Source organism: Oxyura jamaicensis, chromosome 3 (genome assembly GCF_011077185.1).
Source record: "Oxyura jamaicensis isolate SHBP4307 breed ruddy duck chromosome 3, BPBGC_Ojam_1.0, whole genome shotgun sequence".
NCBI lineage: Eukaryota > Metazoa > Chordata > Aves > Anseriformes > Anatidae > Oxyura > Oxyura jamaicensis.
Window position 1 is genome coordinate 87,602,574 of NC_048895.1, and position 27,250 is coordinate 87,629,823.

Consider the following 27,250-nt stretch of genomic DNA (forward strand, 5'->3'; position numbering starts at 1 on the left):
GGAATGTATCATTTCAAACATATCTAGACTGCTGTTACAATCATCTGTTATTGTATAATTGGAGACTGAAGCTTATCAAGCCATAATCTTCAAATGTATCCTTTTCCTCACAGTACTCAAAGACACCCCAAACCCATCATTCCTCTGATAATTAAAAATGAGCTAGATTCCGTGTGTATTTCTCCAAGCCAGCACTGTAGGATACTGCTCTTAAGTGTTAAAAGCTTTCAGCCCTTTAGATAAATTACATGATAGCTTTTACTTGTGGAATGCAAATAGTCTTTTCTACCTGCGCCTTTTTTTTGTTGTTGCTGTATTCATGTGCGCTCATTAAAATGATGAATTCTCTCTTTTCTGCAGGCACAACTTGAAGAGATTCAGGAGCACTCTGGAGTGAACCGGCAGGAAGCCTTGTAATACAGCTGTGGCAATGAGAGTGGCTGTCCTCGGGAGATGCTGCAGCTCAGCTTTATCATGATTTTCTTACACCTCCCAACATACACACAAAGGACTTAATTTTGTTCAGGATTGGTGTGGTGTAAAATAGTCATGGGTATGAGTTTTTTTCCTCCTTTTTCTTGATGCCGGCATGTTTCCTGCAGTCAGTGATGAAGTCTGTACTAAGTCTGCTGACATTTGGTCTGCATTCAAGAGTTCTGAGTGACAGGTACTGTAAACATCCTACACTCTCAGCTGTGGAAACTTAGAAGGCTGGGAGAAGGCTGTTTACTCTCCCTGCCTCGGAAATCATCCGGAGGGCAAGGATGGAATATTGTGAACTCCATGTTCATTGTATTTCTGACAGCCTGTATTTCTTATTTTACATTACAGTGTCAGTAAACAAGTGGCAGCATTATATCATGCCGTCAGTGCCCTGCATTCTGACTGAGGGTCAAACCCATAATAACAAGCGCCTTACAAATATGCCTTATCTGCCCTCCTGGTGTGAGGGAAACTTAAGTAGTAGAAATAATATGTTACAATACCTTCATCGTTAAAAATGAGATAAAACAGACCTGTTCTACTGTTTGTTTATAGGTGGTGGTACATACAGGTTACAGTGGAGACACTTTCAGGTTCATGCATCGGTAGTCTGTTTAATTGAAATCCTCCTTAAATGTTTGTGTCTTGTCTTCTAAGATTCAGTTCATGTTTTCCTACCCAAAAGAACTAGAAATGCCTGAAGGCAAAAAAGTTCTAGGGGACTTCAAGCTTTAGTTTCTTTTCAAAGAAATTGAGGTGTCAACAATGATTAGCTCCATCTCTAAATTAACTGAATTAAAGATACCAGGGTATTTACCTTACATTCTGTACTTGCTTTTGTCTGCTACTTGCCATCCAGACTGTATTATGCTTTGTGCAATCTCTCTTCCTCTTCTTCCTTGTGTTTCTTTCTATTTCCCATTAGCTAAGTAGGGCTTCTTACTTTAAATGCAGAATAAGCTTAAACATTTTTTATCCTTTAAAATCTAATACCCTACTGGCACGGTCTAAATCCTCATGAAATGTAATTTTAGAGCTATTCTTAAGCAGTGACTTTGGCAGAAAGAATATTATTCCCCTACTTTTTATTTCTTTATTGGAAGGGACATCTTTTGTGCTTTCTAAGAAATTTTTCATAATGCAGTTAAGTTCAAAGATCACCTTCTAGCTCCTTTTGTGATAGCATTCTTATGTCGAAAGATCCCGCTGCTTCAGCTTTTTAGCAAAGGCATGCTTCAGCTTTTTAGCAAAGGCATTTAAATAAAAATCTCTGCTATAAGAGATGTTCTAGAGAGTTTAAATATCAGGGTTCAGAAAGTGATGGAGGTAGAAAGAGAACAGCAAAATTGTTGAAGATCATATAAGGATTTTCTACAAAATGGACAAAAAAGAATTCAAACCATTAGGCAGATCTCAAAAAAAAAAGTACATGATTTTAAAAAGGTGCATGATTTGAAGCAATAATTATTTGGAAAAAGGAATTGGAGAGGAAAACAGAGCCATGGGGTCTTAGCGCTGTAGCCAAGGCATATGTTCATGAGTTGAGGTCTGGCTGTGCAGTAACAAGGTGCATTTTTTCAGGTTTGTGGGGTTTTAACTCATGATTTGTATAGTGATGTTACAAGTAAGGTTAGTCTTACAAAATGATTGTTTTAAGGAGAAGTGAGCTGTTCAGGCTAGTCAAACGATAGAGGGTAGTATTTCCTAACACACATGGTTCCCTTGGCAGAGAGAGATCTCCAAGGGTGATGGAGCACAGAGTTACATCCTCCATTGTATGACAACACTGCTTGTAGGCTGTGCTGCTGAGGAAAGACCTCCCCTTGAAAGGAAGTATCATCCTGAATCTGTGTTTTTATTATTATTTTATTTAGATGTGCTTTAGGTTTGGAGCCATTATTTTGTGTCAAACAGAAAAACTTCCTTATTTTTAGCATTACCTATTCGTTGGCTAATCGTGAAATTCTGTCTTTGATTTTATCAGTGTAAGCTGGAAGTGTTGGAGCTTTTCTCACGCATTCTTCCCTGGCCACTCTTTCCTGTACTGTAACTTGTGCTGATACTGATGTTTGTTTAAACAGCAAGCTAGCTCAGTGGCTTGATCCAGCTGAAAATTAAACAAGCAAGCCAGCTCTTATCTGAATCAGCTGAGTAACAGCTTTCTCCACCACTGTGATGCTGTTGCCTAAAATGGTAATTCCTTCAAATATGGCCACTTCTTGTAGGGCTAGAACAGAGTTTACTGTAAATAGACCATCAAACCATAACACAATAAGAAGGTGAAATTACAGGAATTTGTATATTTTTGCATTTTATTTGGTATTATTCTGTTAATGCTATTGGAAAGCAATTGCAGGTGTGGTGCTAAGACAAATTCAGATAAAATTGTTTTAATTAACAGTCTTGATTTCTTGAAATCCGTTCATGCTTCTGTTTCTTTGAAAGCTTTGTTTGTGAAGTCTAGTAAGCAAATTGTGTTGGATATGGGGAGCTACCAGTAATTCTGCTGCCTCCACACCTTTAATTGTAATGGTATCCTCTGATGTATTTGCACAAGACTGAGCATTGTATAAATTGCGTTATTCCTAGATCATAAGTTTTTTGGTGTGTGTGTGTGTTTTTTTCCCAGGTATCACTTGCCAAGCCAAAAGCAAGCAAAATGTCCTTTTCTCTTGTTAATCTCAGACTTCAAAGAGTGGAATTTTTTTTTCCAGTCAATCAATTAAACATAGAGCTTTCCCATTGTGAAGAAACATACAGGGCTTTTTCAAAACCTTGTTGCCTGTAATGAGTTATGGATTGGGTCCACAGAGATGTGATTTGGAAAGCTACCACAGCAAGTCATCTGTGGGAAAATTTTGTTTGTAGACATGGGCTTTTTTTCCTTAACGTGTGCCAGGATGCAAAACTGACTTTCTCCATGTTATTCTTGGCACGGCTCAGGAGAGTATCATTCTTACATGTTAAGCTCAACATGCTCGATCGATCGATTGATTCTGAATGAGGAGGAAGAGGGTAGTTATTACTTATTGTCATATTTTCTGATTGTTCAGTGTAGGAGCTAGTGAAAATTACAATATCCAAACTCAACACAGGTGAAACAACTTTTTTTTAAGTTTCAAAGTGCTGCTAGCAAGGGAAAGGAGAGGTAAAGGGGAAAGAGAGGTGACTTCTTATCCAGAGAGAGGAAAATAATAACCCTGTTCCTTTTCAGTACAAACACTTCCTTGATAGTACAGTGAAAGAGGGCAACAATTGTCCTTGATGCTTACACAAAAGTTGAGGATTTCTTTTATGCAGTAAATTTCCCTGTCAGTGGTTCTAATTCAGCGCATGAGAATTTAAAGTACTATCACAAGCAATTGTACTTTGAAGACCTCTGTTCTAAAATCAAAGGAAAAGAGAGTGCTTTGAGTGGAAGAGGGGAAGAAAAAGACATTATGTGGACTTCAGTCATAACTGCCCCTCAAATGAGCGGGTTCTAGATCTGAAATTTCACTGCTGTAATTGAGATTAAAAAGCACATGTAAAAGCAACTGTCCTTGTGCAAAATGTAAATGGGTGTAGAACATCTAATATTAATATGTATTTATATGCAAAAAGCATATGAATGTATAATAGCATTCATTAAAGCGTATAAACCTTAAAATAGATTAACATAGTTAACATCTGAACAAATGCTTTAGCTTCAATTCTTGCTTCCTTCCAACTTAGGTTTTCCTTTTTTATAAACCTCCTTGTACACTGAGTCCCTTAAAAAAGCATTTTTAATAAACAGAATGCAGAAGCTGGAGCTTCTTTTATTCTTGTGTGGAACTTCGCTTCTTGTCAGCCCTGGGCTCTATCCAAGACCTACTTAGCTACAGTTAGGCTTTTATTTCCTTATTTTGCTTTGTTTTTGTGGACGTTAGCCTGAATTAAATGGAAATAGGCTTTTGTAGCAATAGCTTCGTATAATGAGCAAAGTTAAACTAACCAGTGCAGTCTGTGGCCACAAAGTATCTCAGAAGAGTTGAGGGCTTGGTTATTTTAGAGAGTGTAATGTGGTGGCTAAATTATATCTCATTTCACTCCAAAAGGGAGATTTGAGTGAGGCTGTGTTGCATAAGCCTTTCACTTGCAACACTCACTCCACTCCACGGGAGGAAATAGTTTTGTTCCTGCTGCAGTTAACAGGAAATTTTTGTTGCTGCCTCCATCCTGTTATTAAGGTGTTGAAATAATACTGCAGAGAGAGGGACTAATCCTGGCTTTGGACAGAGTCTCTGCACTTCATTTTCTCTTTTGCGAAAGAAGATGATGCTTTCTCACCAGGGAAGGTACAGTAAGCAAAGAAACAGAAAAAAGCATCTCTTTTTTTACAATGAAGCCTGCTTCCCAAAATCATAAAATCACAATCTGATTTGTCTCATTATGTTGCAGCCTTTCACAATGATTCAGAGATTGTACTGCTCGGTTATACTACTGGGGAAGAACAAAGGACGTCCTTACTGCAAGACCTAGCACAGCATTATCATAAAAGCTGCTAAAAGCTCCCTCTTGTGCTTTTGGTGTGATGCCATCCTCCCACCAGCTCCAATCGGGCCTACAGCGCCTCTCCTTGTGGTGGTTTTGGGTGTCCTTTTAGACTATGGTGGGGTCCAAGCCACCCCTGCTTCATTGCTTACGTCAGTAGGAATAACATCCACTTCACCAGGTGTAAAGCTGAAAGTAAGTCAACATTTTACCTACCTTTTCCGATCCTTATTTGTGCATCTCATCCCTCCCTGGTGGTCTAGTGGTTAGGATTCGGCGCTTTCACCGCCGCAGCCCGGGTTCGATTCCCGGTCAGGGAAGAGTTTTTTGATGGGCAGAGGCCATCGGGATGAGGTTCAACGTGGCTAAGTGCTGCCAGGTCCTGCGCTTTGGTCACAACAACCCCATGTAACACTGTGCAGTTAAAGCCGTGAAGAGGAAAAGGCTCTGGGGGTGTTGGTTGATGCTCACCTGAACATGAGCCAGCAGTGTGCCCAGGTGGCCAAGAAGGCCAACAGCATCCTGGCTTGTGTCAGGAATAATGCAGCCAGCAGGGCCAGGAAGGTGATCGTCCCCCTGTACTCTGCTCTGGTGAGGCCGCACCTCAAGTGCTGTGTTCAGTTTTGGGCCTCTCAGTACAAGAAGGACATCGAGGCCCTGGAGCGTGTTCAGAGAAGGGCTACGAAGCTGGTGAAGGGCCTGGAGCACAAGTCCTGTGAGGAGCAGCTGAGGGAGCTGGGGTTGTTTAGTCTGGAGAAGAGGAGGCTTGGGGGAGACCTTACTGCTCTCTACAGCTACCTGAAGGAAGGTGTGGGGAGCTGGGGGTTGGCCTCTTCTTGCAGATAATGAGTGATAGGACTAGAGGGAATGGCCTCAAGTTGTTCCAGGGGAGGTTCAGGTTGGAGATGAGGAGACATTTCTTCTCAGAAAGAGCAGTCAGGCACTGGGACGGGTTGCCCAGGGAGGTGGTGGCATCACCATCCCTGGGTGTGCTTAAGGAAAGGTTGGATGTGGTGCTTAGGGACGTGGTTTGGTGGGTGACATTTGTGGTAGGGGGGTGGTTGGGCCAGATCATCTTGCAGGTCTTTTCCAACCTTAATGATGCTGCTGCTATGAAATGAGCACCGTTACCAGCTGACTTCTGGGCTTTGCCTCATTTGAAGGCTGCCTTTCTCGAGTTATTTCTGCACATCCTAAAGCACCCACTGGCTCAGGTGTTCTGAAAAAATGCTGTAAAGATAACTCTGCTGTTGGGACAGGGATAGGTTGATGTTGACAAATGAAATAATTTCAGGATCTGTGAAATTTTTGTTCTCCTTGGCTAGAAATAGATGGCTCTGTATGACTATGAATTCCGTAAGTAGTTTAGCTTTATAGAATCACAGAATCATTAAGGTTGGAAAAGACCTCCAAGATCATCTGGTCCAACTATCCCCCTACCACCAATGTGACCCACTAAACCATGTCCCTAAGCACCATGTACAGCCTTGCCTTAACACCCCCAGGGACGGTGACTCCACCACCTCCCTGGGCAACCCATCCCAATGCCTGACTGCTCTTTCTGAGCAGAAATGTCTCCTCATTTCCAACCTGCAACTTGCCTACCTTGCAAACAGTTTTGGTGAGGATGTTGAGATGCCATAATCTAATGCTTTGTTCACAGAGCACAGATGAAACACGGACAGTGGTAGATTTTTCTTTTTTTTCTTCATAGCAGTGACCACACTTACTGCATTGACATTAATGGAGCCGCTAATTAAGATCTTGCAGCTTCAGTATGTGCAATTGATGAAATGCTACGATGTCCTTTATGTGCAGATTGCATGGAAGAGCAGATCAAATCTAAATTGAAATAGATAATGTTTTATTGCCTTGCGGTAAATTGTGCGTAGCATGCAGCCCTTGAGATTAGACGTGACAAAACTGGTTGTCTCTGGTGCCACTCAGAGCGGGTGTGAGTCAGAGGGCACGGGTGTGTGAGGAGTGACCAGACAGATCTGCTCCTTGCTGACTAGTTGTGTTCATGTCCAGAGGTCTGTGGGGCTGACTCCTCAGGGCCTGGCCCTTCTGGCAACCATCATAGTGCCTCCCCTCTGTCCCCAGAAAAGGGCTGTCCTGGAGTGTTCAGCACCTGCTTTGCACTTGGAACATCACCCTTCTCTTGCTGAAGTTTGCAAGCCCTCTAAAAGTTTCCCAACTGAGGGAGACCTGGTGATACTAAACCTTGGGAGAGGAACTCTGTTGCTCATGCAGATCTCTTTTCTGTTTCTTCTAGTGGCAAACCTTATTCTGCCAATGTGTGCTGACCTATACCTTACCCGCTGTTTGTTTTTCCTGCAGAGATGTACGCATGTCAGCCTGAATGCTCCTCAGTGGGGCTTTGTTGCTCTCTAGCTCAGAGGATTGCTTAGAGCTGTGGGAGCTCAGTGCGCGCTGTGCGTGTCTCAGGATAGGGAGGGAGCACGACCAAAACTCTGAGGACAAAAGAAAGCGAATGGAAAATATCTGGTAAGATTTTTCTATGAACTGCTGAGCTCTTCCAAGTGGGGGATGAAAAGGATTAAAAGTGAGGAGTTTTAAAGACAAATTGAAGTTGATGTTTGAACTCTCAGTCCAGGAAACTCCAGCGACAAACTGAATGGAAAGTTCCCCAGTGAAGTCCACAAAGAATCTTCAAAGACAAATCTGAATGGAGAACAGCAAGGATTTACATCTTTGTATACAGGAACCAAGTAATTACTGGCAGCCGGAAAAGAAATTCCAGATTTTTGGCAGTAAAAAGGAAGTGGTCCGGCTCAGAGACTTGGACTGAGTAGTTTTTAAGTCTTTGAGGAACAAATCTAATGTTTTGGATACATACAATAGAACAAATTTGTGGAAATGCTGAGGTGGGAAATGAAATGTATTGGTTAGGGCTTGAAAATATGTATACCAATATTTGGTTTCTTTGAGTACATTTTCAGGCTGGAACGATATCTGAAAATATCTCAAATGCATTACTTATAGCGAGCAAGCTAATGGCCTACAGAGGAATGTACAAGTTCCCACTTCACATCGTGGTCTTGTCAATCGATTTGAAAGCAAGGTTTATTTTGATTATTTTAACAAAAATGCAATTTCTGTTTTTCATTTCAATCTAAAATGAGAGGGACTGTACTGTAATCATCACCTGTAATACAGTGTGAGCAGTTTGAAAAATATGTTTGGATTTTAGGTGCATGAAAGTTTACAGTGGTTCCTTGGTTGCTGTGGGTGAGATTTTGTTTTTATTTTTTGTTTTGGTTTATTTTTATTTTTATTTTTTTTTGCTTCTTTGGACCTCTCAGCAGCATTGTTATGATTGATCATGATATCTTTTTGATCTATTTGATATTGCTGGCCTCGTCTCAGGCAGCATTAGACTGGTTTTATTCCCCTCCTTCCCTCTCTAATCTGTATTTGTGTCTAGCAGAGGGGGGGGCCTCTCCTATGGGAAAAAAAAGGAGGCAGTAAGGATCTCACTTTGGCCCATTTGAGTCAAGAGACCCATAGCACGCAAAGATTTCTCATGAGGCCTTTACAGGCTTTTTCATATTGCTGTTTTAACATCGTTTTCTAGTTCTGCAGAGATGTGAGACTGAGTCATGGGTTGTGTGCTCTGAGGTTTATAAAGAGCCAAAATCCTGGTAGAGCTGGTGTAATTGGCTGGACCTGTGTGTCCTTAAAGCGCTCCCCTCCCGCTGTTTCCCCCTCCTGAACTTTTAAGAAACAATTGAAGTGTCTGGTTCCATTTCACTTCAGGTTAACGCGAAAGAACGGTGAATGTGTATGAACATCACCAGCAGGGCTGGTTCACCTGCCTTAGCTATCTAGCATGGTTTTAAATGTCTGAATTTGGACTGAAACACCAAAAGGTACGTGCAGGGGAAGGATGCTTCATTTTTCTTCAAGCCTTTTTGTTAGCTGGCTTCTAGGACTTACCTGTACACGACCTGTTTCTGGATGTGCAAATATAACAGAAGTTTCCAAAAATAATTCTAAATTCTGTTTTAATAATAACATAACAGGGTTTATGCATAGACAAGTACGTGAAGTTTGTTGAGAATAAAACCCTTTTGTGGAAATATTCTCTACTTGAATGGGCTTCTGATAACTGTGCTTGCATCCAGACTGTGACTTGTGCATGGACAGTGGGGGGCAAATCCGCAGCACAGGTGCTGGAACTCAGCCAGGATATGGGAGGCTGAAATGAATGTCTCTGATCCACCTGGTTCCAAAATGAAAGCAGTTCTTGAAATCTTGACATCTTCTACAAAAACAGAAGAATCCCACCCTGTGCGTGCTGTTCACCCCCTCTAACTTCCCATATTCTGACCAACTTCACTCCATTGCTTGTTTATGGAAAGACAGTAGCTTTATCATCTGAAGACCTTGACATACACCCTGCTTGAGAGTCTATTTTCCTAATTAAACCTGTTTCTCATTTTGTAAGTGTATAGAAGCTTCCAATTATGCTTGGGATACACCTTTCTTGTGGGAAAGAAGATGGTGAAAAAAGAGAATTAAGAGTAGATCATATGCAGAAAAGAAAGTAGAGAACTTTTCAGAGAGCCAAAAGGACAAATGTAAAGCCGATGATGCTGTCAGTCCTATGGAGATCAACATTCAAGAGACAGGGCTGTCCTGTTCTGTGGTTGTGTATTGTCTTTTGTCTGCAGCTCCAGCTCCAAGGAGCTTGTCTGACCCCATCAATGGGAAATCAGTGCCAAGCCTCAGCTGATCTGTCTTCCACATCCTGGATTTTATTGTCAAGGGACTAAACAACTCAGAGAAATAAGGTGAAGAAGAAGGTGGCTGTCCAGGAAGGGGCTGAAGTTGGTATGGTTGCCAGCAACTAGAAATGCGCTCATGAAGAGACTTAGCAGAAGCAATCTGAGGATGGCTTGACTAGAGAGAAGTCCTGGGAGGAGAAGCCCAAACCTGGGTAAGGACGGAGCTTACTGGTACCAGCACTGTACCAGCAGCTGATTTCACAGGAGAGGAGACAGCATGAAATCCTGCACAAGAGAACTCAAAAGGCAAAAGGTGGACAATGCGCATATATAGAATCAAAAGGCAGCAAAACGTAAGACCTTTTTAGAAGAAAGGACTTGCTAGACCTTTTACTTGACACAGGCTTGAATCCAGACAGCGCAGAAAAAACTTGTAATTGTCCGGAAAGTACTGTCTATACCTATTCTAAGTCCTTTTGTCTGGACTCCCCCCTTGATGAAGGGCTAATGTACCCACACTGATCCAGTGACAACCAGCTATTGATCACTTTTGAGAGTGCCAGGTCATCTGCCAAGGACATAGTTGTATCTTGTTGTTCCGGACCCTACACCATCAAAGGCAGATGCTGGAGACCGCAAAGAATACAGCCTGATTAGCCTGAGAGTTAACGTGTCACAATGTTCTCTCCTTAGGGATCCTGAACAACAAGCAAAAAAGCAGCCAGGGCTCCATGTATGTGTTGCCCAAACCACCTGCATCGAATCAAGCTACTCTCAGAACTCTTGTCTTCTAACAAAAAGCAATTTGAAAGGCTTGCTTTTCGTGTGGTTGTTCTTCGGAGCAGTATTTCTGATACAGCTTTGCAGCGTTGATAGCATTTAGTGAGCCATGGGGTATTCCTCCTGTTTTTCTCAGTCTTTTTCTGCAGGGTCGTTTGGAAGGAGGATCTGTGTTATGACACCCTGCACCACCCGTCCTGGCTGTGCAGCCCTGCTTTGGTGCAGGATGTGTCCTTTGGTTTCAATACATGAAATACCTTTCTGATGCTGCCTTGAGGCAAAACTGAAAATAATTGGAGGTAATGATGTGGTGGTAAAGGTTAGGTCTTCATGAGTAAGGATATAACTCTTAGAGAGTTCCAGAGAAGGGCTACGAAGATGTTGAAGGGTCTAGAGAGCAAGATGTATGAGGAGCAGCTGAGGTCCCTTGGTTTGTTCAGCCCAGAGCAGAGCAGGCTGAGGGGAGGCCTCATGGTGGCCTGCAGCTCCCTCACGAGGGGAGCGGAGGGGCAGGCGCTGAGCTCTGCTCTCTGGGGACAGCGACAGGACCCGAGGGAACGGCATGGAGCTGGGACAGGGGAGGGTCAGGGTGGGTGTTAGGGAGCGGTTCTGCACCAAGGGGATGATTGGGCACTGGGACAGGCTCCTTAGGGCAGTGGTCATGGCACCGAGCTGCTGGAGTTCAAGAAGTGTTAGGACAGTGCTCTCAGACACAGGGTTTGGTTTTGGGGTGGTCCTGTGTGGACCAAGGAGTTGGATTTGATGATCTTTGTGGGCCCCTTCCACCTCAGGATATTCTAGTTTTCTGACTGTCATTTCCTATTTCAGGGCCATGTTGCTGAAAAAAGGAAGTAATTTTTCTGCTTTAGTTCAAGGTGAATGCTGTACTCTGCTTAATCTCCCTGTTCATTTAGGATAGAGGTGATAGACAGTTAAGGCAGTCTGAAATGGTTTTGCAGCTAGCTAGTCTATGAATTTTAGCAGATTTGGCCTATTTTGGGAGGGTTTTTTGAGGCAGAAATGTTTACAGTAGCTTGCATAATGGATAGGGCTTGCTTTTGTAAAATCCCCCTAATGTGCCAGCAACTAGTTACCACAGTCTTGCTGCTGATCAGCCTGTAGGTTTCATAAACTTTTTATTTTGCCTGTCATGTTCCCTGTTTTTGGAGGTGGGGAGAGGTGAGCCCTTCAATGCTGACAGAAGCACAAAGCCGTTTGTGTTTTTCTCTGACCCCAAGCTGTACAGCTGACCGAGGCTGGCTGTGTTTGCATCTTTCATTTTGCTAGCCATTTTCAAGTTATCTTTGTCACCCTATGAGTACCTTCTCTGCCCCACTGTGTTCTGGAGGAAATGTTTGAGAAAAGGCAGCTAAAGACAAGATGATAAAATCAGACCGTTTCAGATGGCTTTTTAAGAATGGCATGGGACTCCACATCATTCCTTCGATGCAAGAAAGGGAAATCTTTGGTTTGAAGGTTGCAAGCAATTCTAAACCATGGAGATTTGGGGGATACTTTATTTCGCATTTTCATTTTGTTAAAATCTAAGATTATTTCTTCTATCTAAATTTATTTATTTAGGCAATACCTTCAGGATGCTGGGGAGCTGTGAATCATTTCACTTTCGTTGGTTCTTACAACAAAGGGTCAAGATGAGGCAAGTATTGGTAGCTGGCATTACAGGGAAATCCTGGCTGGTCTGGCACTGCAATGTTTCATAGATTCATAAAATGTGCACCTTTATGTTCCTTAGCTGGTCACACACCTGATCTCCTGCACTGCGTACTTCATCATTCTTCCAGTCCCCGTCTTGTTGGTGAGAACGAGGTCCATTCATCCCTCTGCCCAGGTTTTCTGTCTGTGTGCAGCTGAGCTAAGCAACATGGGTTTGTTGATTTCTGTCTGCAGCACAGGAGAGTATTAAGTTATTCAACATTTAATCATCTCTGTGGTATGAACAGGGGGAAAACAAAATCTGTGCATGTCTGATGTCTGCTGACATACAACTTCTGTTGCAACCAGTGGGAAGATATGGTTGTCTTGGGTTTAGCGTCCTGGTATTACTGTATCTTACAGTACAGGTGTTGTTTGTTTGTTTGTTGTGATTGTGCAACAGTGTTATCATGACTTTTTATTTTTATTTTTTTTTTCATTTGTCTTTAAGGAGCTCTTAGCTCTTGCTCAGGTTAAACAACCAAACTGTTGGTGATTCACACTTCATGCCTTCACATGTGTGAAGGCTTGCTCCATTGACAAATCTGTGAGCTTGAAACACCTTTGTAAGTAACAGGATGGATAGAAAGTCAGAAGATCAACCTTGGACTGTGTTAAAGCAACTGTAGGAATAATAAAAGAGCATTCACAACTCAGGAAAACCTTGAATTTCAAATATGCCTACTGTATTGACCTAGGCACGATTTGGCAATAATTGCTGTAGGGTATCCAAATTAAGCAATGAACTTTCTTTTGTGTCTACTGTTAGGAAAGACTTTGCAAAGCACATCAGTTCCTCCAGGACCCAAATGCACTTTTCCTTTCAAGGAGGAGCTGTGGGCATTCAGATCCTTGCAGAGACGTTGCTGAGGCCCTAAATCAGCAAAACACTTTTAAGCATATCCTTAAGCGCTGTGCTGATGAACAAGAGACATGAGCTCTTAATTATCAGTGCTGAATAAGGAGCTGAGAGGCTCCTTGAATGTCTTTTGAAGCACTTGCACGCTGGTTATGCCCCGAAATGCTGAGCCCAAGAAGCTGATGCTTTACCCTCTAGCTGTACTTGTCTTCTGTGAATGTGCTCACTAACATTCAAGTAAGTGGTGCCTGATATCTGAGTCTTGGTGGGAATTTTGCCCATCCCGAGTGCTTACAAGTTTACAAGAATAGGCGTAATGCTTTAATCAGCTTCTACTGGAGCACTTTTAATGGCTGTCCATCTTAACCAAATATTGCTGAGTGTGGGATTATTTAATCATCTGAAAGAAAAATGGAGAATGAAGCCGGAAAGGGAACTGACTTTCTCTTTTACACGTTCACATCTGTGGCATAACTAGGCGTTGGTGGATACTTCAGCCCTGTCAGCACAGCCGGCACTTTGGAGTCCTCCATGGGAGGCAAAGAAAGAGAGAAAAGAAACACCCCCATCCCCTCTCCAAAGCAGCAGGCAACAGCAGCTGTTCTCTAGGAGAAGGTTTGTGTCAGCACAACTTGCACAGCTATGCTCAGAAAGATGGTGTCAGCAGCCATAAAAGCCAGCCTGTCAGCATTTCTGTTTTATTCCATACACAAAATGCATATTACTGAACAATTTCGCCAAAGGCGGAGAATATTTCTTGATAACATGACTTGGAAGTAGCATCTTCATGTGGGAGCAATTCACGCTGCACGCTGTAGAAAGCTGTGTGGGTTTAGAGGCAAAGCCTTGTTGCTTGTGCTTACTGTAAGTAGCGTTGGAAGCCAAGTCCTCTGCGCTATGGCCTGGCCAAGGGAGCCTCAGCCTGGTCCAAAGCCTGTGGAAATCAGTCAATTCCTGATAATTCTAATGGCTGTCCAGACATGCCAAAAAAACATATTCAATATGAAGGAAGTTGCGTGATTTTGCATTTTTTGGCCTCCAAAGTTGCGTTTTTTGGCCTCCAGAATCTTTAGCGAGTATGTATAACGTTAGCTTTGTCCACAGATTTCAAAGTGCAGTTGTGTTATGTCCATTACAAAAGGCAGGACAGTGAGTTGGGATGAATTACGAAGACAAACTGATTTACTGCTTTAATATAAGTTTATCACTCTGTCTCAGCCACCATTTAACTGTTTTGGCTGTCTCTGAAAAGCAAGATGGTTTTTCTCCCTTGTTTAAAGGTCGCAGTTCAGAACAAATATTTTAATAAATAACGTAGGTAAGGAAACAGAACTGGGTTTTATTTATTTATTTATTTTTAATTGAACGAGTCCTCCTTTTCTCTCTTGTGAATAGGCAACAATTTGCCATGCAGTCCTCATCTCTGCTTACTGGGAAGCAGAAATTCTTTAAGAAATAAACAAAACAAAAACAAAACAAAACAAAACAAAACAAAACAAAACAAAAACAAACAAACAAAAAACACTATCAAAAAGTCATGCTTCAAGCAGTTAAGGAAGTAGGAGGAGAGGAGCATAAAATCCCCAGGCACTCGCTGTTGGTTTGATCTCTGTCTCTGTACAGGAACCTGACTGCTTAACTGCACGAGGCTCCCGGTCTGTTTGCTGAAACTAATCCAGACCTCTGGATGTTGAGATGCTGGTGATCCAAATCAGCACAGAAACTGCTGTGGCGTTCCTGCACCTTGCCCACTTGGTGGTTGTCACCAATCTGCTGCTGGAGGTTACCTGCTGCCAGCCACACAGCCGGCACAGCAGATTTTATGAGGCTCCTTCTTCCTTTGAGCAGCCTTCAGTGGTATTTTCAATGGGTTTGGGTGCCCGTGAAAGGAGTACAAGGACACAGTGTGCCCAGAAGTGTTCTCACAGGTCGCTGGCACTAGGCAGAAACCTCCAGCCAAGGTGGGCTACAAGGGGGACCACATAACTTTCCACATAACTTTTTTTTTTTTTTTTAACAGATATACATATTAATAAAATAAATAAATAAATAACTTTCTAAATAACTTAGCTAACACCAATATAACAAAACAATGGCAGAGGACACAAGTTAGAAGACACATTTTCATGGTGTTGTAGTTGTTTCTTTTTCTGTTACATTTTTTCTTTTATTTTCCCCTTCCTTTTCTTTTCCCTAGATCTTCCTTTTCCTTTTTTTTTCTTTTTTTTTTCCTTCAATTCGCACTTAAATCTTCTCAACCTTTCTGAGAGACAGGAGACTCAGGAAAACTCAGACAATCAATGTATACAGTATTTTATTTTTTTCCGTGGACCTTCCAGTAATATGTTATTCAGGCAAAACAAATATGTGAATTTTATCTGTCAGAAACATACTTCAAAGCTCAAGGGCTCGTCTGTAAAGTGCTTTTACTTTTTATTTGTATAGTTTTTATTTCTTTCCATCAAACATGAGATATTTTCTGTTTTCCGTGAGTTGGAGATTTTTTTTTTATATGTTTCAGTGGGAAGTGCATGGAGGGTCTCGCTCTGTCTCTTACAGGGCAGCATTGATCTTCTCTTGCGTTTTGGAGGGAGCTGAATGGACATTATAGCATTGTCTAAACAGAGAAGCCCATCTTTTGTGCTTGCAGTCCATTTCAGGGTCTCTTTCAGGATTACTTATCTACAACTGCCATAGCAGGGGCACTATATTCTCTTGCAGTGGATATATTGGGGAAGGGAAGGACATTGCTTTTCCAGAGGTTAATAACATAACTGATTTTTATTGTATTGCTCATATGAGAGAATGACACAATAATTTTTAGTTGTCACAATTAATAATTTTTAGTTGTTTATGTGGGCAAAATCCTGGTCATCTCACAAAATGCCAATAAATGCTGTGAAGACTAACTGCCGATGTTTCTATATAAGCTAGAACTTAATTCCTTAGAATATCATCCCCTCTTGAACGCCTCCCCATCACCTAGTGACTGAACTGATAGTTGTGTCCCGTGTTTATCTGTTTTCTCAAAACCTCCCCTGCAATAGCACCCTAACACCCCTGAAGTGCAGGATACTGCGTGCCTTCTCCCAGGTAGGCTGACGGTGTCCTGCACTGCCCAGGTACGCTGGTGAGTACCACAGTGTTTTCATGCTCTTCCTCATCTGTCTGCACACCCTTCTGCGAGTTAGCTAGAAGCTAAGACATCTCCTCTACTGGTATCCTTGAAGTGGGTGAAACTGGAGAACAGAAGCTCCTGAGACTTTCTAATCCTGTGGTCTTTCAACATTCCCAATAATTTTTGTGACTCATGAACAGACACAAAGGCCGTCTATTTCTCTTTTTCTCTAACTGAAAATCAGATGGAAAAACCCAACCAATTAGGCCTGAAAGAAATAAAAAACCCCTCTCTTTAGCTGCCCAGGAGGGAGGGGAGGAGGAGAATCAATTGATTCACTTAAAAAGCATTCACAAAGTTTCCTTTCTGTCCAGCCATCCTTGGTGTCTTCAAAACCACTTTTTCCTAATACAGAGCTTAAACTGATTCTGCTTTAGCCTTTTACACTATTACAACTATTCCCATTGGAAATATTTGTCTTCCTTTCATTATTTTGTGTGTGAATATTTATACAGTTATCTTGCTGTTTCCTTTAATTCTTATCCCTTTAGACCAAATAAATTTAGTTCTTGTCATCTCACTTTCAGAGCTGTACTTTTAAAAAATAAAGCGGCGCTAAATATAGTTGAAAGCAGACAACATAATGCATCTGAGATTTCACAATAATTTAGATTTTAAGAGACAATAGTGTCCATTTTACTAAGGCCAGTAATCCGGTGTTATGAATTAGTCCCTTGTCAGAAGTTTTTGAACATCTGAAATAATAACTGTCTTTTAAAAATAATGCACTGTGTGCGGTGTAAAAGCCTATTGTCGAACTTTATTTAAATTCTCCATCCTGTTTTAGTACTAATTACAATGGGAGCTTGAATGTTTAATTTTTAAACACTGAATTAATTTCTCCTTTTGTCTGCTAAAGCACTGTGCAATAGCTTGGAAACTCTTGTGACATCTGACGTGGGACTTCACGGTGCCTGATGGAAAGTGTTGCATGTTTCCTCACATCCTGCTCTGGCAATGTTAACGCTATTCATGGCTTAGCCAGTGGGGCTGGGAGAAGTCCAGGTTTATCGGTCTTTTCCTGGGGGAACTGGAGGTTCAGGAGATTATGGGTTTTAGAGATTCTTAACATCTAAAACGTTTGCTTGAATTGCTAGTAACTGAAAGGTTTAATGTATTAAATATATCTGCAAAGCGTCTTACTTACAACTTGTATGCCAACTGGTATCCTGTAGTAGGCTTTTTAGTTGGCTGCCTCTCCTGGAAGATAACGTGGAAGTTAGCAAAGATATAATTCCTGGAATTTGACAGTAATTAGCCCTTGTATAAGCACATCAATCACTATTTGATTTGTTCACTGTGATTTTTACACGCTGTACTGCAATGTCATTGCCTGGTAGTATGTATATAGGTCATATTCATATAGGTCATATTCATAGATACTCTGTTGAAATGAAGGGTGGACATGACAAGGATTGGAGGCTTATCAATTCCTCTATAAAGCTCTGGACTGCCACTGGATAAAACTTCTGGGTGATCTTCAAGGCAGAGTTACTAGGATGACTGCACTGAGATTAAAAAACACTCTGATGATGGATGTTTTTCATGGCTTGACCAGTACTTCGAGCTTTGCAAACTCCTGGCTTTGGCTCCAAGCACTGGATGCTTTAAAGCAGGCTCATATTGAGTGATAGAAAGTTACCTTTTTCCAGGTGACACTCTAGACACTGTGCCTATATACCTAGTTTAAATTTACTAAGCAAGTAGGCAATAAAATAAAGTCTACAGGGGTATATAAAACCAGAGTTGCTTGGATTTACTGCCAATAGATACATGATGAGTATGATTAAGAGGCACTTTATGCTGACTTTCTAATAACATTCTGCTAAAATATGTATTTCAGGCAGTTCTGTCAGCTTTATTGTTACTTTCTAATTTTGGTCTAAAGATTTTTATCAGATGCAATTGTTCCCTTTGGGGATTATAGGATGCATAAATTTCTCAAGATGAGAGGGTTTCTGTGATTCATTTTTCCTGGGCTCTAGTGGTTAAGATGAAACTCCTTACCAGTGGCTGTAGGAAGTGGTTTGTTTTTGAGTTCTGTTCTTAAATCTTCAGCTTGATTTAGTATTACTTATAACACAGATGAAGAACTATTTTCTGTATGAGTGCAGGGAGTCTGTATATTGGTGTGAATAAAAGAAGCATTATTTTCATTGTTGGAAAGACATTGGGATTGAATTCCCATAATTTTGCTTGTATTAAATTGGGTTCAGACTGTATTGTGCTGAATGAACGTAGAAACAGAAGTCTCCTCTGGAAACCTACTGCCCTAAAACTAAATATATAACTTTTTATCTTCATGATCAAAACGATTTAAGTGTTATATCTTTAAAGTAACTATTAAAACTATATCCATTTTGCCCATGAGGCAAATGTGCTTTGACTTGAGTCAGGTGTACAGCACAGGTATCTGCTGCTCTAGGCATGTCTGGCTTCTTGCTTCTGGTCCAAAGGAGCGCCGCGTCTCATGGCCCCGGTGTCACACCACACAGTCCTGTGTAGGGCTACACTGAAGCACACCTCTAATGTCTAGAAGGAGTTTGTAGAAGAAAAAAAAAACATAGAAGATTGAACTCTGCCATTCCTTGGAAACAGGTGGGTGAAAACACACAGACTTTTATGGTTTTTCCTTTTGAGGAATAGATTTGTAGGTACAAACTGAGGCATGGGACGTGCTCGTGCCTTCTGGGCAGCATGGGTATGGCTTTAAGACTGCCAGTAAAGGTGTGAATGCAGCTATGCAGGTGTAGCTAGGCCCAGATCCCTGCCTGGGGGTGGACGTGGCCAGGCTGCTGCTGTTGACTGGAGGTGTGAAGGGCCTGGGAAAGCCTGCAGCAGGTAAACACTGCGGCACCCACCGCGTGGGCAGGGCTACACCACACCGCACTGTAAAACCACCAGATGGTTAGGTCAACGGCCCCGTGAAGCAATGTTATGTGAAGTTCAATGTGGATTAGTTGCTCAAATACCCATTTTCTCAGAGGGGGTTGTGGGACTTGCCAAGTTCCACATTGCTGCTGTGCTTTAGCAGGACTTACACTCGTTAGCCGTCAGGTTAACGTGAGATTTCCTGGAAGGGTTGCACTGAGCCTGCACTGCAGACATAGTTGCCTTACAGTGAGCTACTTGTGTCACTTTAGAAATCCTCAGGGGAAAATGAAGACACCCTTTTCCTCTTCGTGGCAGCAGAAGTTTCCTGGGGAAAGTCCCAGGGTGTTGGCCCTGGGCTGTCCGACTGAACATACAGGATTGTTTCCTCTGAGTACATGATGAACTCCATAGCTGTATGATGGTCTACAAGCTGTCACCTTTTTCTGTTCTCTTTGTCTTCCCCTCATCCTACTGTAGATATATATATATCTGCAGACAGATATATACACACATGCACATAAACACACACATATATATACAGACACATACTGTAATGGGGAACGTGGGTGGGGAACTGTTCTCACAGTTGTATTTTGGAGAGCTAAAACTAGGCTTTTGGTGTTAAAATTGTGTACAGTGCCCAGAGCTGCGGTTCAGCTCTGCTTTCTCTCCATTTGCTCAGTAACCATAGCTACTGCACTTTCATTATTGTGAGCTTATGTCTCTGAGATTCCCTCTCATAGAATTACTGATGTAATTACTTACAAATACCAGCAGAAAGCTCCTGCAATGAAAGTGCCAGCTCTTCTTCTGGTCCTTTTCTTGGCCTAACTGCTTCTCCACCCATGAACAAAACCTGCCCCTGGTTTACTCCATCCTCATCTCTCCACCATACAGACTGGTTTGTCACCAATTTAACTTCACTGGTTTTGGTTGACAAGAGCACCTGACACCACCTGTGTCTAATCTGAAGAAAATAATGGGTGGTCCGGGCTCCTGCTGGGTATGGTGATGCTCAGCAGTAAAGCTTAAAAGATTCATTATCCTGAATCACTTTCACCAGCTACTGGAGCTGCAATTGTTAAAAAATAAAATAAAAGTAACATGCCTCTTCATAAAAAGTATGCAAGGATTTCAGGTCTTCTGCAGAAGAGGCAAGCTAGCAGGGGCGCATAAATCATCACAGACACCATGTTCCTGGTGATTTGTGTTCTTCTAGCACCTATTCCTTAGTCCTGAACAGCCACAAAATAGAAGGCATTCCCTTTCCCCAGATGATGGATAATCTTGGCATAGAAGAAGGAAAATCGCAGATGGATATAGACGCATAGGGGAATGCAGTCAGCCTGGGTCACAATGATACCGGTCGTAGCTTAGCAATTGTCTAACTGCACTTGAATTTCTGAGGTTTTATGACTTTGGATCGTGCCAATGGAGAGATATGACATAACATGAGACTGTCATTGTGCTGTCATAAAATAAAAGAAAATGTAACATTTCTAATAAGGAAAAGCATACTTTCCTTGAGTGATACGTGTTTATAGTGTGTTTTTCTATGTGAATAACTCACTGCTTTAATTGCCACAATCCAACAAACCAATTTACTGCCATAAAAGTAAAACCCAGACAATGATGCTTTTTACTTTTTTTTTTTTTTTTTTTTTTTTTTTTTTTTTTTTTTTTTTTTTTTTGTCTTATAGAGCATAGTTGTCAAAAATTCGCTGGCCGGGTGAGCAGGATCCAGCTCGAGGCTGATGCCTTAGTGCAGGTGACTACAGATTTTGCTAGTGCTGTGTGCTCCCATTTCCGTGAGCACAGACGGCCTCAGCTAGATGGCCATCAGGTGTCTACTCTGCAGTGAATCAAACCATTTTTAGGCTTCGTGAGCTGTATTGGTTAGGTTGTCATTGTATACACCCTACTATATATAGCTCTACTATAATAGAGCCTGCTGGTTAGATTTCCCACTGACTCTCTTGGAGCTTGGAGACACAGTGCAAGCAAACACTTAAATGCTTAACATCTAAACACTGTCACTGCTGTATTCTTGCTGTGAAGGTCTCAACACACATGTCACAAAACCTGAGTGCTGTCTCTGCACTTTGTTCCCACGGACTCAGCTTCGCAGGGAGCAGGTACAGCAGGAACTGCCCGTCAGGGGACACTGGGGTGGGCACTGCTAGCACACACACACAGTGTGCTTTCTGTACAGCGTGCTGGTGTCAGCCCAGGTGCAAACCTTTTGCCTTGACAACAAACAAACCCTCCAGCAGCTGGAGAGGCCGGGACCAGCTCCACGGCCAGACACTGGTTTGTGCTCACAGGGCAGGGCTGTGGTGCTGATGTGCATTTCACATGCTGTAGTATTGCACAGGCCAGGCGATGGCAGCTCGCAGACCTTTGCTGGCACCTGAAATCAACCCTGGGGCCAAGAAACCAAGTGATCCATCCCTGAGCCCTGCACCTTGTCCGTGCAGCTCACCGCAGTGAAGGCACACCATTTTCTCAGCATTACCAATCCCACCCACTCTGCCACACTCTCTGCGTTCAGTTTTCACATCACTTGATTGCATTTTGTCTTAACTTAGAGATAGTTTTGAGGGTAAACAGTGGTGCTGTAATTGCATATGCTTGCACTATATGCTTGTACTTGCATACGCTAGTACTTACACGGGCTGAGATCCCATGTGAGTTACTCAAAATCAGGGAAGTGGCTTGCTATGGCTTTGTACATGGGCATGTACAATAAGTCCTTGACTGGGACAAGCTAGTTGCTTTAATACAAGCAAAAAGTGGTTTATTTGCAAGGAGAACAAGAGTGATGCTGCTTTATGAAAGGTAGCCATGAGGAAGGATGTAAGTTTTTGTTCACATCTAAGCTGTATGATTTTCTCTATTCTGTTATATTGCTCAGCTTTGCTAGCCTTCTCCATTCTTGGAGGAAATAAATGCTTACAGCAGAAGAACTTTTTTTTTTTTTTTTTTTTTTTTTTTTAATACACCTCCTTTGCAAATGAATGGGAAGTGGTAGCGAATGAAGAAGCAGCGTTACATCAGTGCACAAAACCATGTTGTATGCAGAGACACCCACAGAGGACCAGAATTGTCTGTGTTGGTTTGTTGCTACGCAGAGAAGCTGCAATTGCATTAATGCTTGCTTTTTTTAAATTATTTTTTTCTTTTTATTTTTTTTTTGAGTGGAAGTAGGAATACTTTTAAACAAAGATCACAACTTTTAAATTTAATGTTTTAAAGAACATTAGCTATTAAGGGATGTATTGAATTTGTCTCTTCAATTTTATATATAGTATGCAAAAATAAAAATGTTGTGGTTCCTGGTAGCACATTACATTTAGTCTTTCTGGTGGTTTTGTGATATCTCAGAAAATCAGCATAACAAAATTTGAATTTTTAAGTGTAGCACTGAACTTATTCTACATGCATTTTTTTTCCACAATACACCAATTTTACAGAAAAAACAAACAAACAAAACAAACAAAAAAAAACAGCTGATATCCTGGTTCCAATGTACTTTTTTTTTTTTTTTTTTTAAGTAAAAAGTATTTTGATACTTTTTATGTAGCAGCTTTGCTAAAATTTTATTGAGAGTAGCATTCTCAGGAAAACTCCATTTTAACCGTATGAAGGGTTGAAACAGTTTGCTAGCCTTTAGAAATAAGAACTACAGAAACATGTCAAATCTAGTTGTTTTAATTGGAATTATTAAAGAGCAAGGTATGCATAGTGTATATATATATATATATATATTTATATTCTTCCTGAGAATCAACGTGTCCATTTGTATACAGGAAGGGTAAAGGGTTTTGTAACTTCTTTGGAAGTATGCAAATACATTGCATGAGGAAAACCTTAGAGCTAGTGAAGCAGAGAAGGCACTCTTAGAAGTGATACGAAGCAGTTCTTGTTACGATCGCTTGGAGCTGTTGCTCCAGTGCACGGTGGTCTGGCTGGGATGGAGCTGAGTTTCCTCACAAGGGCTCCATACGGTGCCGTGTTTGGATCTGTGGCTAAAGCAGCGTTGGTAGCACAGCAGTGGCTACCGCTGAGCAGTTGTCTGCACAGCATCGGGGTTTCTCTTTTTCTCACTCAGTCCCAGCAGCAAGTAGGCTGCAGGTGGGCAAGAAGCAGTGAAGGGGCACAGCTGGGACAGCTGACACAAACTGATCAGAGAGATGTCCCATACTGCATAGCACCACGTTCAGGGAGAAAAAAATGGGTAGAGAGAGAAGAAGGGGTGGTGGGACTTCCAAGGTGGTCCTTCTTCAGAGGCTGCTTGGGCATCGGTCTGCCTGTGGGAGGCAGTGAGCCATTTCTCTAGTTTCACTTCAGTTTTTCTCTTCCTTTACCTATTAAGCTGTCTTTATCTCAACCCACAAGCTGTGTCACTTTTCTTCTTCCTATTTTCGCCCTCCGTCCTACTAAAGGAGGGGAATGAGCAAACAGCTTTGGGGGTGCTTGGCAGGAGCCAACCCACAATTGGTCCCCTTTGGTGCCCAACGTGCCTCAAGGGGTTCAAGATAAAGACAGATTTGACTAGCATGTGCTAGAATTTACGGCTGATAGAGTTGTTTAGCTGGTGCTTGGCAGGCTGGTACTTGCTGCTGCTGGTCCCAATATTGACATATTTGCTCCCTTACCTGCTCCACTACTTGCTCGCTTTCTTGTTGCACATTACATTGCAGGGCTTGCTAATGGCTCCTTACAGCTTTTGCTGTTTCCTGTGTTATCGCTTTGTTTTGCCTTCCCTGGGAAACCTACAATAAAAGCACTGGCCTCGAGCCCTGTCTGGTAGTTGGCCCCTGCACTGATGTCCTCCCCATCTCTGAAGAACCACCTCGTTGGGACAATTAGCAATCACACCTCTCTCTTCTCCTCCCAGAGCCACTTTGTGAAGAGAGTGAAGGAGGACACCACCTCTTTCTCCTCCTCCTCTGGGTCAGATGTTTCCTGCTTGCTCAGGTTCTTGGGCGTCCCTACCCAACCAGGGCTGTCCTACCAGTGCGGGCCATGAACATGGCCTTCTCTTAAGGGTACTCAACAAGTAGGGGATGTGACACAGGAATCTGCCCCGAGGCAGCCAGTTCCTGGGTGGCAAGGTCAGTGGGACAATTTGGACAGCCATGGGCCTAGCTGGCAAGGAGTTAGCTTTCTTTATAGCAGCCTGTATGGTGCTGTTGTTTGGATCTGTGGTGCAAAAGGCGTTGGTAGCACACCCAAACTATAAATATGGTATTCTCAGGCAGTCTGCCATCAAAGTACCACACCAGTTCTGCTTTTTCCGAAGGTCTGACACAAAACCAACAGAAATTCAGGACTGTCTTTAAGTGTACTTCAGCGTGGTTCAGGCCATTTTGGTAGAACCCTGTTTGGTGGGGGTTCTCATCAGCTTCTGGTGCCATCTTGTAATACACAGATTTAACCTAAAGTGTTGGGATTCTGGTAGTGGCGACAATACTTTATTTTGTCAGGTGTGCAATATTACTTCTTACTGAAGTACCTGGTGCACTCAGGTCAATAGCGCTGGAAATGGTCTTCGTGTTTGGCTTTGCAGCTTGTGTTGTTCTTTTGCAGCCATATTAATCTGTGGGTAATAATATCATGGTTAGCTTACAACAATTTATGTTCGGATGAAGTCCTGAAGCTGTCCTGCTATAAACAAAATCCCACAGGTAGCTGCATTTTGAATTTACTATCCATCTCAGACAGACATACTAACTCTGGAGACCTGGAAGAGTAATCAGTATAATCAGCAGGCATTTTGCATTCTCAATAAATTAACTTCACAGCTCTTGTACAGGACTTGTTTCTGCCCATGTTTAATGGATGTTTCCTTTGTTTAAGCACTGTATTTTGTAAAAGTAATGTAAAGTAAATGTAAAGTCCCTTTGTTGGCTATTCCTAAACTCCTCCAATGGATAATGGAGCAAGGGGCTCTTCTAGGTCCTTCTTCACTTTATGTTACATTACCCAGTAGAGAAAACCGATAGCAGAGCTGTAGAGCAAAACCATCAGTGCTGAGGACCTGGCACCCACACTATAAACATTTTAGAGATTTTTTTTTTCTTTAGGCTAGTCTTGTCTGCTCCCACGGACTGAATACCTATTGCATCTGGAATGTATTAGGTGTCCTCCTGGCCTTCATCTTCCAGGTTATTTTATCTAAAAGAAATATGTTCATGTGCTTTGAGACGGTGTGAACCATAATGTGAACCAAAGCCCAGCAGGTGGAAGGGCTAGGAGGTTAGCTTTAAAAGCACTCTTCTGATTCAGGCTAAACTCTCAAAGCACCAAACTTCAGCTACAGTTCTGTCTCTCTTGCTGAATGTCCCTTTTTCTTCATTCCTCGTGAGAGTCTGTGGAGGCTTCCTAGCTACTTTATTGCAGCCAAACTGGGTGCTGAGAGTTGCACTGGGACTTCTGCACAACATCACTGCAGCCTGGAGGTGCCCTCCTGGTGGGACCAAGTTTTGCAAGGGTCCTTTGAACGAGCTGATGTGGGCAGTCACTCACCCGCTGGCCAGTTGCCAGAATGGTCCATGTCTAGAAAACTGAAATGTGTAGAAGAGACAGGTATCTTCTTGGGCAACTTCAGATAGCCTCCCTGTAGATGTCTACATGTGAGCAAGTCAGTTAATAAAGAAGACAAAGAAAGAGGAACTTCCTCAGGCCTTATTTAAATGTCTGGGTTAGGATTAAGTGAATCATGACCTAAAGGTTCCATTTTATCTCCACTGACTGCAAAGGACCTCTGAGCAACCAGTTAGAAGCACACAAGCTGTAGATGTCCAAAGCTGCATGAGAAGCCTACTTCTTTCTGTATCTGAGACAAATGACAGAGATGTACTTGAGGACTCCTTTCAAGTTGGTTTTTGTCTTTGTTTTTGTCAGATTGAATCACTTCTCATTTCCCATCATTCTCATGCCCAGTATGCTAATCATGATTTCTCTCACAAGTTTTATCCAGTTCCTGACCTCTTCTTCCTGTCTCAAAACATCTCACAGACACATCAACCATCACTAATGTTCACCCCATGATCTGAGCTCCAATCCCATCAAATCTTGTGACTGCATCAAGAAATACTGATGCTGCAGCAGGGTTTAATTTATATCTTGTTGGATGGTTGATGGCACTGATAGCCTGTGGTATATTAACTTACTGAACTCTCAGGCTCCTTAAAGGAATAATGAACACTCCTCACACTGACTTTCTGCCACAAACACTCCTTTGTGAAGTAAATGAAAGAACACACCAAAGCTGTCACGTACATGTCCCACCACTGTGTCTGACTGAGCAACAGTGCTGAGAAGGGTTGTTCCTACTCTATCTTTTTAGTCCTAATGGGATGTTGTATTTTTTCTGGCATGCTCTCAGGCCTAAAGATCTTTTCACAGCTTATGGACAGCTATGAGTAGTGTTAGAGGGTGAAAAAAATAATGGAAATGTAATGCAAAACTTCAGCATTTTCATCTGGAGCAGAAGCAGGACATCTCTTGCATTCCTAGCAACTGCAAATACCTGCATGAGATCGAACTGCTTGTGTCATAAATAAATAAATAAACAATCCAGAACAATTAATGTTTTTACAAACAACAAATTCAAAACTACTGTTCAAGCACGTCTGACAGTCTTTATTTTGTTTTCATACTGGTTCCTTTGGAGAATCCATTAATGCATGCAAACATGTATCACATTTTTAATTGTGTTCCTTGCAATGTTAACGCTATCTCCTGACCTTAACCTACAGCCTTCCATTACAAAGCAACATTGCCACAAAGCATCACAAGCCAGAAAATGTCATCATTTTAATGCTCTTGAAGAATATATATATATATATATTCCCCTTTTTACACCAATTTAATACAATAAAAATTTCCTCTGGTTTGTTAGCCATACCTTTTTGTTGGAGGATGAGTATGAGGATTTTTTTTAGGTTGGGACAACGACAAAGCAGGTATGTTGTTTTAGCTGCTCTTAGTTGCTTGGTGAGGATCCTCCTGTCTTCTAAATAAGCTGCATTTACCCTGCAAGGAAGCTGTTCCTTGCTTCCCGTCCCTGGCCTGAATCAGTCCTTCTCT

At 42.0% G+C, this 27,250-nt stretch overlaps 1 long non-coding RNA gene and 1 other non-coding gene across 5 annotated transcripts in view; both read left to right on the forward strand.

Annotated features, from left to right (window-relative positions):
• The window catches only part of LOC118164420, a 45,331-nt gene extending 35,643 nt beyond the window's left edge, over positions 1-9,688 (forward strand). For 2 of the 4 annotated variants that reach the window (XR_004749489.1, XR_004749487.1), the window contains 2 exons: positions 361-553; positions 7,339-9,688. This is a non-coding gene — a long non-coding RNA (uncharacterized LOC118164420). The remainder of the gene's footprint in view (positions 1-360; positions 554-7,338) is intronic. The other 2 variants (XR_004749488.1, XR_004749491.1) reach the window with 2 other exon arrangements.
• TRNAE-UUC lies at positions 5,247-5,318 on the forward strand. The gene has a single exon. It is a non-coding gene; the product is annotated as a tRNA-Glu (tRNA).
• Positions 9,689-27,250: the final 17,562 nt, after the last annotated feature.